Genomic DNA, 16,757 nt, shown 5'->3' on the forward strand with positions numbered 1-16,757 from the left:
CCCATTTCATTTGCCACCGTGGAGGCTTCTGCCTGAAGAGCGTTCCATGGATTACGCAGAGTCTGTATTTATTCCTGTAGTGCCTTAATGTGAGCTGCTTCAGTGTCCAGTGAAATATTTCCTGACTGAAGCATTAGGCTTCTATTCTCAATACACTGCAAAACTTTAACCCAAAAAGTGAGCAGGAAGATTGCCTTGAAAGACATGAAGTAGTGCTAAACACGGCTGCTAGAATCTTGACTAGAACCAAAAAATGTGATCATATTACTCCAGTGCTAGCCTCTCTACACTGGCTTCCTGTTAAGGCAAGGGCTGATTTCAAGGTTTTACTGCTAACCTACAAAGCATTACCTGGGCTTGCTCCTACCTATCTTTCCGATTTGGTCCTGCCTACACGTACGCTATGGTCAAAAGACGCAGGCCTCCTTACTGTCCCTAGAATTTATAAGCAAACATCTGGAGGCAGGGCCTTCTCTTATTGAGCTACATTTTTATGGAATGCTCTGGCTATCCATGTGAGAGACGCAGACTCGGTCTCGACCTTTGTCTTTTATGAAGACTCATCTCTTCAGTAGGTCCTATATGATTGAGTGTATTCTGGCCCAGGAGTGTGAAGGTGAACGGAAAGGCACTGGAGCAACGAACCGCCCTTGCTGTCTCTGCCTGGCCGGTTCCCCTTTCTCCACTGGGATTCTCTGCCTTTAACCCTATTACAGGGGCTGAGTCACTGGCTTACTGGTGCTCTTCCATGCCATCCCTGGGAGGGGTGCGTCACTTGACTGGGTTGAGTCACTGATGTGATCTTCCTGTCCGGGTTGGCACCCCACCTTGGGTTGTGCCATGGGGGAGATCTTCGTGAGCTATACTCGGCCTTGTCTCAGGATGGTAAGTTGGTGGTTGACGATATCCCTCTAGTGGTGTGGGGGCTGTGCTTTGGCAAAGTGGGTGTGGTTATATCCTGTCTGTTTGGCCCTGTCTGGGGGTAGCGTCGGACGGGGCCACAGTGTCTCCCGACCCCTCCTGTCTCAGCCTCCAGTATTTATGCTGCAATAGTTTCTGTCGGTGGGCTAGGATTAGTCTGTTACATCTGGAGTATTTCTCCTGTCTTGTCCGGTGTCCTGTGTGAATTTAAGTATGCTCTCTCTAATTGTCTCTTTTTATCTCTTTTTCTCTCTTTCTTTCTTTCTTTCTTTCTTTCTTTCTTTCTTTCTTTCTTTCTTTCTTTCCTTCTTTCTTTCTTTCTCTCTCGGAGGACCTGAGCCCTAGGACCATGCCTCAGGACTATCTGGCCTGATGACTCCTTGCTGTCCCCAGTCCACCTGGTCATGCTGCTGCTCCAGTTTCAACTGTTCTGCCTGCGGCTATGGAACCCTGACCCGTTCACCAGACGTGCTACCTGTCCCAGACCTGCTGTTTTCAACTCTCTAGAGACAGCAGGAGCGGTAGAGATACTCTGAATGATCGGCTATGAAAAGCCAACTGACATTTACTCCTGAGGTGCTGACCTGTTGCACCCTCTACAACCACTGTGATTATTATTATTTGACCCTGCTGGTCATCTATGAACATTTGAACATCTTGGCCATGTTCTGTTATAATCTTCACCCAGCACAGCCAGAAGAGGACTGGCCACCCCTCATAACCTGGTTGTAAAGATGATTCACACAGTGAAAAAAGGTTGATACTTCTGAGCATGACTGAGCTGCATGTACACCCACAAGATTAAGAGTATGGGATGCACAAGGTGAGTATGTCTATGCCCAAACAGTTAGAGCTTCTAATTTTAAAAATGAATCTCTCCAGAAATAAGTCTCTCACTGTTGCTGCCTGTTATAGACCCCCCTCAGCTCCCAACTGTGCCCTGGACACCATATGTGAATTGATTGCCCCCCTGTCTTCAGAGTTCGTTCTGTTAGGTGACCGAAACTAAGATATGCTTAACACCCCAGCAGTCCTACAATGTAAGCTAGATGCCCTCAATCTCACACAAATTATCAAGGAAACCACCAGGTACAACCCTAAATCTGTAAACATGGGCACCCTCATAGATATTATCCTGACCAACTTGCCCTCCAAATACACCTCGGCTGTTTTCAATCAGGATCTCAGCGATCACTGCCTCATTGCCTGCATCCACTATGGGTCCGCGGTCAAACGACCACCCCTCATCACTGTCAAACGCTCCCTAAAACACTTCTCCGAGCAGGCCTTTCTAATCGACCTGGCCCGGGTATCCTGGAAGGATATTGACCTCATCCCCTCAGTTGAGGATGCCTGGTCGTTCTTTAAAGGTAATTTCCTCACCATCTTAAATAAGCATGCCCCTTTCAAAAAATGTAGAACTAAGAACAGATATAGCCTTTGGTTCACTCCAGACCTGAACGCCCCTGACCAGCACAAAAACATCCTGTTGCGGACTGCAATAGCATCGAATAGTCCCCGCGATATGCAACTGTTCAGGGAAGTCAGGAACCAATATACACAGTCAGGAAAGCAAAAGTTAGCTTTTTCAAACAGATATTTGCATCCTGTAGCTCTAACTCCAAAAAGTTTTGGGACACTGTAAAGTCCATGGAGAACAAGAGCACCTTCTCCCAGCTGCCCACTGCACTGAGGCTAGGTAACACGGTCACCACCGATAAATCCATGATAATCGAACATTTCAATAAGCATTTCTCTACGGCTGGCCATGCTTTCCTCCTGGCTACCGCAACCCCGGCCAACAGCTCCGCACCCCCTGCAGCTACTTGCTCGAGCCTCACCAGCTTCTTCTTCACCCAAATCCAGATAGCAGATGTTCTGAAAGAGCTGCAAAACCTGGACCCGTACAAATCAGCTGGGCTAGACAATCTGGACCCTCTGTTTCTAGAATTATCCGCCGCCATTGTTGCAACCCCTTTTACCAGCCTGTTCAACCTCTCTTTCGTATCGTCCAAGATCGCCAAAAGATTGGATAGCTGCCGGGGTCATCCCCCTCTTCAAAGGAGGTGACACTCTAGACCCAAACTGTTATAGACCTATATCCATCCTGCTAGGCTTGGTTTCTCAAATGACTGCCTCGCCTGGTTCACCAACTACTTCGCAGAAAGAGTTCAGTGTGTCAAATCGGAGGGCCTGTTGTCTGGACCTCTGGCAGTCTCTATGGGAGTACCACAGGGTTCAATTCTCAGGCCGACTCTTTTCTCTGTATATATCAACGATGTTGCTATTGCTGCGGGTGATTCCCTAATCCATCTCTAAGCAGACGATACCATTCTGTATACATCTGGCCCTTCTTTGGACACTGTGTTATCTAACCTCCAAATGAGCTTCAATGCCATACAACACTCCTTTCGTGGCCTCCAACTGCTCTTAAATGCTAGAAAAACCAAATGCATGCTTTTCAACCATTCGCTGCCCGCACCCAACCGCCCGACTAGCATCACTACTCTGGACGGTTCTGACCTAGAATACGTGGACAACTACAAATACCTAGGTGTCTGGCTAGACTGTAAACTCTCCTTCCAGACTCACATCAAACATCTCCAATTCAAAATCAAATCTATAATCGGCTTTCTATTTCGCAACAAAGCCTCCTTCACTCACGCCGCCAAACTTACCCATGTAAAATTGACTATCCTACCGATCCTCGACTTCGGCGATGTCATCTACAAAATAGCTTCCAATACTCTACTCAGCAAATTGGATGTAGTCTATCACAGTGCCATCCGTTTTGTTACCAAAGCGCCTTATACCACCCACCACTGCTACCTGTATGCTCTAGTCGGCTGGCCCTCGCTACATATTCGTCACCAGACCCACTGGCTCCAGGTCATCTATAAGTCTATGCTAGGTAAAGCTCCGCCTTATCTCAGCTCACTGGTCACGATAACAACACCACCCGTAGCACGCGCTCCAGCAGGTATATCTCACTGGTCATCCCCAATGCCAACAGCTCCTTTGGCCGCCTTTCCTTCCAGTTCTCTGCTGCCAGTAACTGGAACGAATTGCAAAAATCGCTGAAGCTGGAGACTTACATTTCCCTCACTAACTTTAAACATCAGCTATCTGAGCAGCTAACCGATCGCTGCAGCTGTACATAGTCCATCTGTAAATAGCCTACCCAATATACCTACCTCATCCCCATATTGTTTTTATTTACTTTGCTGCTCTTTTGCAAACCAGTATAACTACTTACACACCATCATCTGCTCATCATCATCTGCTCATCTATCACTCCAGTGTTAATCTGCTAAATTGTAATTACTTTGCTACTATGGCCTATTTCTTGCCTTACCTCCTCATGCCATTTGCACACACTGCATATAGACTTTATTTTTTTTTGTATTGTGTTATTGACTGTACGCTTGTTTATTCCATATGTAACTCTGTGTTGTTGTTTCTGTCGCACTGCTTTGCTTTATCTTGGCCAGGTCGCAGTTGTAAATGAGAACTTGTTCTCAATAAGCTTACCTGATTAAATAAAGGTGAAATAATTTTTTTTTTAATAAAATGTGGCCAGTGGATTCTTTTGCAGTGTGTGCTTGAACTCCCTTCACTTTCCCTGACATATTTGCACCATTAACATAGCCTTCACCACAGCAATCTGCTATGCAATGCCATGCCCTCCCAATGCACTCAAAATCATTTCAGAAATTTCACTGCCTGTCTTTCTAGCAAAGTCTTTAAATAAAAAAAAATCGTTCAATTATTTCCCATTCACCTATTCCCTGAACTTTATCTTTGTGTACATATCTCACCAATAATACATTTTGCTCAGTATGGGAAATGTCTGGAGTTGCATCACATATAACCGAGTAATAGATTGCGTCTTCTCTTTCATAAAGTATTGTTTTCAAAACCCTTTGACCACATATTCCTATGAAGTCGTTTTGGCTCTCAGGGCTGAGGTAATGAGTCAGTCGTGCTCCTTTCTTTATGTCCCTGACTTCCTGTATGTGCTGACGTAATAGCGGGTCATAATTTGACAACAGTTCAAGTAAGCCTACAGTAGGTAATGTCCATTATGCACATCATCAAGACTAAGTGATTTCCCCCAGAATGGCAGATTCCTAGATGCTAAGTACAGTGTCACATCCAAAATACTTTCTACAAGTGCTCTGTTTTTATACATTTCTGACTGGATTTGTTTCTGCAGCTGACTGTCTATACCTGTAGCTGCAGATTTTTCCATTTCCAGGAACAGTTCTTGTGAGACACACCATATTCGTGCTCTGGTGGATTGTCATACATTCTCCGCCTTTTCAGTGATGACATCTTATAGCCATCCTTACTATTTAGAGAACTGGGTGATGGTAAACTTTGCTCATGAGAAAAAAGAACAAATGGAATGCAATATAATGCCTTCACACTCAACTATAAATAAGCCAGTCCCTCTGCACCTTTTCTCTTCTGTTTGGTGACTTACTGTACCGTAAATAGTTGGGGAATGGCTTGCCTTCTGAGTCTGGGGGCATGATTTTATACAGTTCTGTCTCCTCACCACACCTGTTGGCTAGTCTGCGAACGATAGCTTCTCTTTCATGGTCTTGTACTTTTTGTGGCCACAGTGCTGGATCATCTAAAACCTCATCTTCCTCACTTCGAATCTGTCCATACTCTTCCTTTCCCTTATTCCTTGCTTGTTCAATCTCTTCTGTTACTCCTTCACTGGCACTGCTGCTACTCTTTAACTCCTCTTCCTCCTCCATGTTCTCCTCTGCATCAGAGTCTGTCTGACAGCTTTCTGCTGAGATTCTGCCTACCTGGGGCTCTCTAGGCACTAGGAAGTGAGTTAACAAAGGGAATTTTAGGTTTAATGTTCGCTCCTACAAAGGTTACCATACTAAACATCTACTGCTGAAAAAAAAAGTTTTAACGGTATACATATCAAGTAGAATACGTATTTAAGAGTGTCTAAGTCATCATGTGCCTAACATTACAATTTAAAAATGGTCTAGTTATGATGCTGCTGCTACAAAACAACTGCCTCACCTCCAAGGTCCGCTGTTTCAACTTCATGTAGTAGACACATGTTGGCATCTTTGTCTACAGCAGTAGTAGTAGTAGCATCTACAGTATGGATAGGTAGTCTACATGTTAGGTTTTAATTAAAGTCTAGCTAGCGAACAAATATCACACAAATAGTGGAGAATACAGTTACAGTTGAAGTCGGAAGTTTACATACACTTACAGTGAGGGAAAAAAGTATTTGATCCCCTGCTGATTTTGTACGTTTGCCCACTGACAAATAAATTATCAGTCTATAATTTTAATGGGAGGTTTATTTGAACAGTGAGAAACAGAATAACAACAAAAAAATCCAGAAAAAACGCATGTCAAAAATGTTACAAATTGATTTGCATTTTAATGAGGGAAATAAGTATTCGACCCCTCTGCAAAACATGACTTAGTACTTGGTGGCAAAACCCTTGTTGGCAATCACAGATGTCAGACGTTTCTTGAAGTTGGCCACCAGGTTTGCACACATCTCAGGAGGGATTTTGTCCCACTCCTCTTTGCAGATCTTCTCCAAGTCATTAAGGTTTCGAGGCTGACATTTGGCAATTCGAACCTTCAGCTCCTTCCACAGATTTTCTATGGGATTAAGGTCTGGAGACTGGCTAGGCCACTCCAGGACCTTAATGTGCTTCTTCTTGAGCCACTCCTTTGTTGCCTTGGCCGTGTGTTTTGGGTCATTGTTATGCTGGAATACCCATCCACGACCCATTTTCAATGCCCTGGCTGAGGGAAGGAGGTTCTCTCCCAAGATTTGACGGTACATGGCCCCGTCCATCGTCCCTTTGATGCGGTGAAGTTGTCCTGTCTCCTTAGCAGAAAAACACCCCCAAAGCATAATGTTTCCACCTCCATGTTTGACGGTGGGGATGGTGATCTTGGGGTCATAGGCAGCATTCCACCTCCTCCAAACACGGCGAGTTGAGTTGATAACAAAGAGCTCCATTTTGGTCTCATCTGACCACAACACTTTCACCCAGTTATCCTCTGAATGATTCAGATGTTCATTGGCAAACTTCAGACGGGCATGTATATGTGCTTTCTTGAGCAGGGGGACCTTGCGGGCGCTGCAGGATTTCAGTCCTTCACGGCGCAGTGTGTTACCAATTGTTTTCTTGGTGACTATGGTCCCAGCTGCCTTGAGATCATTGACAAGATCCTCCCGTGTAGTTCTGGGCTGATTCCTCACCGTTCTCATGATCATTGCAACTCCACGAGGTGAGATCTTGCATGGAGCCCCAGGCCGAGGGAGATTGACAGTTATTTTGTGTTTCTTCCATTTGCGAATAATCGCACCAACTGCTGTCACCTTCTCACCAAGCTGCTTGGCGATGGTCTTGTAGCCCATTCCAGCAGTGTGTAGGTCTACAATCTTGTCCCTGACATCCTTGAAGAGCTCTTTGGTCTTGGCCATGGTGGACAGTTTGGAATCTGATTGATTGATTGCTTCTGTGGACAGGTGTCTTTTATACAGGTAACAAACTGAGATTAGGAGCACTCCCTTTAAGAGTGTGCTCCTAATCTCAGCTCCGTTACCTGTATAAAAGACAACTGGGAGCCAGAAATCTTTCTGATTGAGAGGGGGTCAAATACTTATTTCCCTCATTAAAATGCAAATCAATTTATAACATTTTTGACATGCGTTTTTCAGGATTTTTTTGTTGTTATTCTGTCTCGTCGCTGTTCAAATAAACCTACCATTAAAATTATAGACTGATCATTTCTTTGTCAGTGGGCAAACGTACAAAATCAGCAGGGGATCAAATACTTTTTTTCACTCACTGTAGGTTGGAGTCATTCGTTTTTCAACCACTCCACACATTTCTTGTTAACAAACTATAGTTTTGGCAAGTCGGTTAGGACATTTACTTTGTGCATGACACAAGTAATTTTTCAAAAATTTGTTTACAGACAGATTATTTCACTTATAATTCACTGTATCACAATTCCAGTGGGTCAGAAGTTTACATACACTAAGTTGACTGTGCCTTTAACCAGCTTGGAAAATTCCAGAAAATTATGTAATGGCTTTAGAACTTCTGATAGGCTAATTGACATAATTTGAGTCAATTGGAGGTGTACCTATGGATGTGTCACGGTTGTCGTCTGGAATGGACGACCAAAACGCAGCAGGAATGTGGATGCTCATCTTGATATTTATTTGAACCAAGAAAACACCAAAAATAACAAAAGAAGAACGAACGATCAACTAAACAGTCTTGTAAGGCTCACACATGCAAAACAAGAAACAATCTCCCACAAACACTAAACCAAACACATACCCATATATAGGACTCTCAATCAGAGGCAATGAGAAAGCACCTGCCTCCAATTGAGAGTCCAACCCCCCATTAACCTAAACATAGAAATACAACCAACTAGACTAAACATAGAAATACATAAACAAGGAACAGTGCCCAAAAACCCCGGAATACATAAATCAAATACCCTTCTCCAAAAACACCACCCCGAACCACATAAAACAAATACCCTCTGCCACGTCCTGACCAAACTACAATAACAAATAACCCTTATACTGGTCAGGACGTGACAGGATGTATTTCAAGGCCTACCTTCAAACTCAGTGCCTCTTTGCTTGACATCATGGGAAAATCAAAAGAAATCAGCCAAGACCTCAGAAAAATAATTGGAGACCACAAGTCTGGTTCATCCTTGGGAGCAATTTCAAAATGCCTGAAGGTACCACGTTCATCTGTACAAACAATAGTACGCAAGTATAAACACCATGGGACCACGCAGCCATCATACAGCTCAGGAAGGAGACGTACTTTGGTGCGAAAAGTGCAAATAAATCCCAGAACAACAGCAAAGGACCCTGTGAAGATGCTGGAGGAAACAGGTACAAAAGTATCTATATCCACAAGATCGTACTTTTTGGAGAAATGTCCTCTGGTCTGATGAAACACAAATAGAACTGTTTGGCCATAATGACCATCGTTATGTTTGTAGGAAAAAGGGGGAGGCTTGCAAGCCGAAGAACACCATCCCAACCATGAAGCACAGGGGTGGCAGCATCATGTTGCGGGGGTGCTTTGCTGCAGGAGGAACTGGTGCACTTCACAAAATAGATGGCATCATGAGGAAGGAAAATTATGTGGATATATTGAAGCAACATCTCAAGATATCAGTCAGAAAGTTAAAGCTTGGTTGCAAATGGGTCTTCCAAATGGACAATGACCCCAAGCATACTTCCAAAGTTCTGGCAAAATGGCTTAAGGACAACAAAGTCAAGGTATTGGAGTGGCCATCACAAAGCCCTGACCTCAACCCTATAGAAAATGTGTGGGCAGAACTGAAAAAGCTTGTGCGAGCAAGGAGGCCTACAAACCTGACTCAGTTACACAGGCTCTGTCAGGAGGAAAATTCACCCAACTTATTGTGGGAAGCTTGTGGAAGGCTACCTGAAACGTTTGACCCAAGTTAAACAATTTAAAGGCATTGCTACCAAATACTAATTGAGTGTATGTAAACTTCTGACCCACTGGGAATGTGATGAAAGAAATACAATCTGAAATAAATCATTCTTTCTACTATTGATCTGACATTTCACATTCTTAAAATAAAGTGAGGGAATTGTTACTAGGATTAAATGTCAGAAATTGTGAAATACTGTGTTTAAATGTATTTCGCTGAGGTGTATGTAAACTTCCGACTTCAACTGTATAATAATATCTAAATAATAGCTAATTAACTATCCATAGCTGGTAGTGGTAGCTCATCTTCATGTTAATAATTACTGCTTTGGCCCGAGCCGAATGAGTCCACGGTAGTTAGCTACCTATAGCTAGCAAGTTATCAAGCTAGCTATATTGGGATGGTTGGCTAGAGATGCCTGATCTGATTATGGTTATTCACTTTAATTTTCATCACAGTTTTTTTTCTAAATTTTTTAAAAGTGATAAACAAATCGTTTTCTAAACATTTAGGGGCCCATACAAAGCTAGGGCCCCATGAATCATTAATGTCCCCCCCTTAACGACGCCCTTGAGGATCCCCATTAGCGGCGGCTAACGCAGCCTCTACTATTCTTGGGGTCCACAAGATGATGCTGACAGGCTTAAATAATACATTAACGTCAAGTCAATTACACTAAGTTATTGTTCTTTTTGTTTGCTATCACAGTTTATCATTAGGTGTAAAAAAGTATCTACATTTGTAACTAGTACTTAAGAGGTTTAAGTATAGATTTTCAGTACTCACCTACCTCAGCAAATGGAACATTATTTGTATTTTTTCCTAAACATGCAAACACCATCAGATAGAACTCATAGCAAGCAGTGCACTGGAATGACATTCATATGAACTGGAATGACATTCACTCTCATGGGATGGGTGGCCAAAAATAACTAACTGAAACCCACACCCCCAATAAGCTATGAATATGACCGCAATGAGGCATATGTTTCTACAGCTACATGTATATGCAACATGCCACTGCCTACTGTACTTAATTTTTTAATTTAACAAACAAGATAGCTCATAATCCAGTGCCGCACCAGTGCCTTTATCACTGTCAACAAACCTATAGCTTTAAAACAGCAACATTTTCTTCCAGCCTCATGGCAAAATGTGTAGAATAGCAAGAGTAGCTATACAACTGCACATTTTCCTCTCTGTCCCATGGCAAAATGTGTAGAATTGCAGGAAATTAGCTTTAACATAGCAATATTTTATCTCAGCCTCATGGCAAAATGTGTAGAATAGCATGAGATTAGCTATACAACTGCAAATGTTCATCTCTGCCCCAAGGCAAAATCTGTAGAATTGGAGAAAGTTAACTGTTTCTGCTGCCCCCCACCACCAACAACAACACATTTCTCACTACGCTACTGATTTGTCTCCTCCTGTACTCCTATGCATGTCAGATATCAGAGAGAGGCTGAGAGTGGCAAGTTTCATCCAAATGGCACCCTATTCCTTATATAGAGCCCATAGGACCTCAGGCGGAGACAGTGAAGGTGCATCAAAGGTGGGACCGAGAGACTGAAAAACAGCTTCTATCTCCAGGCCATCAGACTGTTAAACAGTCACCACTAGCCAGCCTACGCCCAGTACCCTGCCCTGAACCTTAGTCACTGTTACTAGCCGGCTACCACCCGATACTCTACCCTGCACCTTATAAACTGCTGCCCTACGTACATAGTCATTTAACACTGGTCACTTTAATAACGTTTACATACTGTTTCACCCACTTTACATGTATATACTGTATTCTAGTCAGGGCTCATCCTCAATTTATTTGTACTATTTTCTGGATTATGTGTGTATTGTTTTTTTTATTGCTAGTTGGTACTGCACTTCAAATCTGTGTACGTGACCAGTAAACTTTGATTGATTTTGATTCGATTTTTAGGACTCAAATTTAGTGCACTACATAGGCTGCCATTTACGACACACCCTATTTCAGCCTGACCTCCAGTATGTCCTTTCCAGATGAATAAACATGTAGAGTAGTGCATAGACACCACACTCTCTCTGGCTCATTTCACCACACTTCTGACTCTCTCGCTAAAATCGAAACAAAGCACGCCACATTTTTTCAACAGCCCATGAAAAGTTTTGCTAAATTTAAAGTCTCCCCTAGGCGACAGATTAGTGTACCTTCTGTGAGTCATTAAGACGGTCCTAAATAAAGTTTCACTCATTCCCAAACTATTTTTTTTGTACCGCAATGACTCTTTAATTGATTAAAACCATACTGTTCTTCCACCCAGAAGATTGCAACACAGATACAAAGGAATAACGAGGTCGGCCTAACCTTTCTATTGCACCATGCATCAGTTTAACAGTGCAGTTTCAATAATCAACATGTTTACAACATTATTTTTTACAAGGTCTTGGCTTAAGACCTTAAAGAAGTTCATTCCCTGCTTTACAGAGCCCTGGTATACTGTAAGTCTCTTTTTTTAAATAAATATTCAGCACAATCTTTCTGTACAACAATCACTACATTTCTATAGTGGTTGTTGCTATGGAAATAAAAACAGGCAGGCCGAAGTATTGACCAAAGTACTGGTCTGGATCTATTGCCCACTGCAATTGTCTGAGATGTATGTCTATTGTAGAAGTGTATTCCTCAATCATCTAATATTCCTGCATTAGCCCATCATTTCAATCTCAGGAACCGTGACTTTCTCTTATTATGATTAAATTGTAATAATACCGATCCATTCCAAACACTGATTATTCCTCTAACTCTTAACTATTATTTGTCTGCATGCTCCTATAAATGGAGAGCTCTGTGTTCTTTTCAACATAGCTTGTCTTGTAGTTTCTCCACCTCTCTTGATGTACTCTCAAGTATTTGCCTATTAGCCTGTGAAATTGTTGTAATTGGCTAACCTTCTTCTCATTCCTTTACAAAACTCTCCAAGAAACATGAACTTGGCATGAGCTTTTGAACTGTCGGCTAACAGTTTTCTCAGCAATATAGTGCTGTATATATCTACTAAAACTGTGAATGCTGTAAATACAGTATTGTTAATGTACATGTAGTGCAAAAGTAATGTAAATCTATTACCATAATACGGGTTAGGGTTGGGGTTAAATCTATTCAATTCTAATAAGTTATTCTATTCTAATATGTTTTTTTTTCACATCTGTCAATTTTTAGACAGGGAGGGAGAAGATTTCGAGAAAAGAGACATTTGATAGTGAGAATTACCATAGGATCCTTTCTGAAAACCTTCCACTCAAAGATAATGGGAGACGATTTACAGTACCAGTCAAACATTTGGACACACCTACTCATAAATGTTTTACTATTTTCGTCATTGTAGAATAATAGTGAAGACATCAAAACTATGAAATAACACATATAGAATAATGTAGTAACGAAAAAAGTGTTACAAAAATCGAAATATTTTTTATATTTTAGATTCTTCAAAGCAGGCAGTCTTTGCATTGATGAAAGTTTTGCACACTCTTGGCATTTTCTCAACCATCTTCACCTGGAATGCTTTTCCAACAGCCTTGAAAGAGTTCCCACATATGCTGAGCACTTGTTGGCTGCTTTTCCTTCACTCTGCGGTCCAACTCATCCCAAAATAATCTCGATTGGGTTGAGGTCGGGTGATTGTGGCGGCCAGGTCATCTGATGCAGCACTCCATCACTCTCCTTCTTAGTCAAATAGCCCTTACACAGGTGTTTTTGGACTCATCAGACCAAAGGACAGATTTACACCGGTCTAATGTTCATTTCTCATGTTTCTTGGCCCAAGCAAGTCTCTTCTTATTATTGGTGTCCTTTAGTAGTGGTTTCTTTGCAGAAATTCAACCATGAAGGCCTGATTCACGCAGTCTCCTCTGAACAGTTGATGTTGAGATGTGTCTGTTACTTGAACTCTGTGAAGCAGTTACTTGGGCTGCAATTTGAGGTGCAGTTATCTCTAATGAACTTATCCTCTGCATCAGAGGTAACACTTGGTCTACCTTTCCTGTAGCGGTTCTCATGAGATCCAGTTTCATCATAGCGCTTTATGCTTTTTGCGACTGCACTTGACGAAACTTTCAAAGTTCTTGAAATTTCCCGGATTCACTGATCTTCATGTCTTAAAGTAATGATGGACTGTCATTTCTCCTTGATTATTTGAGCTGTTCTTTCCATATGTACTTGGTCTTTTACCAAATAGGGCTATCTTCTGTATACCACCCCTACCTTGTCACAACACAGGTGATTGGCTCAAACGCAAAGAAAATATACACTATTGTTAAAAAGTTTGGGGTCACTTAGAAATGTTCTTGTTTTTGAAAGAAAAGCTAATTTTTTTGTCCATTAAAATAACATAAAATTGATCTCAACATCAGTGAAGAGGTGACTCCGGGATGGTGGCCTTTTAGGCAGAGTTCCTCTGTCCAGTGTCTGTGTTCTTTTGCCCGTCTAAATCTTTTCTTTTTATTGTCCAGTCTGAAATATTGCTTTTTCTTTGCAACTCTGCCTAGTTGGCCAGCATTCCAGAGTCGCCTCTTCACTATTGACGTTGAGACTGGTGTTTTGTGCGTACTATTTAATGAAGCAGGCAGTTGAGGAGTTGTGAGGCATCTGTTTCTCAAACTAGACACTCTAATGTACTTGTCCTCTTGCTCAGTTGTGCACCGGGGCCTCCCACTCCACTTTCTATTCTGGCTTAGAGCCAGTTTGCGCTGTTCTGTGAAGGGAGTAGTACACAGCGTTGAACGAGATCTTCAGTTTCTTGGCAATTTCTCGCATGGAATAGCCTTCATTTTTCAGAGCAAGGATAGACTGACAAGTTTTAGAAGAAAGGTCTTTGTTTCTGGCCATTTTGAGCCTGTAATCGAACCCACAAATACTGATGCTCCAGATACTCAACTAGTCTAAAGAAGGCCAATTTTATTTCTTCTTTAATCAGAACAACAGTTTTCATCTGTGCTAACATAATTGCAAAAGGGTTTTCTAATGATTAACTAGCCTTTTAAAATGATAATCTTGGATTAGTTAACACAATGGGCCATTGGAACACAGGAGTGATGGTTGCTGATAATGGGCCTCCGTACGTACGCCTATGTAAAAATTCCATAAAAAAACTGCCGTTTCCAGCTACAATAGTCATTTACAACATTAACAATGTCAACACTGTATCTCTGATCAATTTTATGTTATTTTAATGGCCAAAAAAATGTGCTTTTCTTTCAAAAACAAGGACATTTCAAAGTGACCCCAAACTTTTGAATGGTAGTGTATATATATTTAAATGAGAAATACAAAAAATACTAATAAAAATAAACATTAAGAAGGAAAGAAATTCCACATATTAACTTTTAGCAAGGCACACCTGTTAAATGAAATGCATTTCCAGGTGACTACCTCATGAAGCTGTTTGAGAGAGTGCCAAGAGTGTGCAAATCTGTCATCAAGGCAAAGGGTGGCAACTTTGAAGAATTTGTTTTACACTTTTTTGGTTACTAAATTATTCCATATGTTTTATTTAATAGTCTTGATGTCTTCACTATTATTCTACAATGTAGAAAACAGTTTTTTTTAAATAATTAAAACCTTGAATGAGTAGGTGTGTCCAAACTTTTGACTGGTACTGTAAGTCAAAACTGTAACTAGGCAACTCAGGAACATTCAATGTCATCTTGGTAAGCAACTAAAGTGTATATTTGGCCTTCTGTTGCAGGTTATTGTCCTGCTGAAAGGTGAATTTGTCTCCCCGTGTCTGTTGGAAAGCAGACTGAAAGGTTTTCCTCTAGGATTTTGCCTGCACTTAGCTCTATTACATTTATTTTTATCCTAAAAAACTCGATAGTCCGTGCTGATGACAAGCATACCCAAAACATGATGCAGTCTATACCATGCTTGAAAATATGAAAAGCGATACTTAGAGATGTGTTGTGTTGGATTTGCCCCAAACATAACGTGTTGTACTCAGGACAAAAAGTCAATTTCTTTGCCACATTTTTTGCAGTATTACTTTAATGCCTTATATTCTGTACATGCTTCCTTTCACTCTGTCATTTAGGTTAGTATTGTGGAGTAACTACAATGTTGTTGATCCATCCTCAGTGTTCATCTATCACCATGCTCAAAAGGATATTTATTGTCTGTTTTTTTATTTTTACCCATCTACCAATAGGTGCCCTTCTTTGCAAGGCATTGGAAAACCTTCCTGGTTTTTGTGGTTGAATCTGTGTTTAAAATTCACTTCTCGACTGAGGGACCTTACAGATAATTGTATGTGTGTGGCACAGAGATGGGGTAGTCATTCAAAAATCATGTTAACCACTATGAGTTCATGCAACTTATTATGTAACTTGTTAAGAAAATGTTAACTCCTGTACTTATTTAGGCTTGCCATAACAAAGGGGTTGAATACTTATTAACTCAAGACATTTGAGCTTTTCATTTCTAATTAATTAGTAAAAAATTGTAAAAACTAAATTCCACTTTGACATGACTCTACTGTGTGTCGATCAGTGACACAAAATCTCAATTTAATCCATTTCAAATTCAGGCTGTAACGGAACAAAATGTGGAGAAAGTCAAGGAGTATGAATACTTTCTAAAGTCACTGTAACTTCAAGAGAATGATAGGTGGACAGAAGAGGTGGAATGTATCATTATAACTGACAATAAATAATATTGGGGAGTATTCAAATTTGTGAATATATAGGGCCTATCCTGCAATATGAATACAGTGTGTCAGGACAGGACACTGACGATTTCAGGAAACCGATTGCCTTGAGTCATTTGAGTAAAGCAACTCATTTTGTAAGTTAGAAGTACACTTGGCTGACTTGGGACAAAACATTTTTTTCCCCATGTCACTTATGATACATTTAATTGAACAGAAAATGTATTCCCCAGTGAACAATGGGAAACAATTAGGCTCCATGTGTGTTAGAATCCTGACAGCAGATCTGCTTGGCAGAAAACCACAGCCCACCAGATGGAAGCAGTATTTTTTTGTTTTTCTTGAGCTTGCAACATCTTGCTATTCATCTTCAGAGAGGAAATATGTCCACTGTAATGAATCTGACCTGCGGAAAGCAATATATGAGTAATATAGCAGAATAGTGACTCCGTTGTAATGGCTCACAGTGGTGGTTAACTGCAGCAGTATGAAGAAGATAGTGGGACCTTTGCAATAGAGTATATCTTCCCCCAGTCTTGGAGAGCCCCCCTAGTTCAGACCATATGAACTCATGTTGTGACTTCACATTGCCAGAATACACTGGTGGCTAAAGGTTATTATATATATATATATATATATATATAT

This window comes from Salmo salar, chromosome ssa25 (genome assembly GCF_905237065.1).
Source record: "Salmo salar chromosome ssa25, Ssal_v3.1, whole genome shotgun sequence".
NCBI classification, from domain to species: Eukaryota; Metazoa; Chordata; class Actinopteri; order Salmoniformes; family Salmonidae; genus Salmo; species Salmo salar.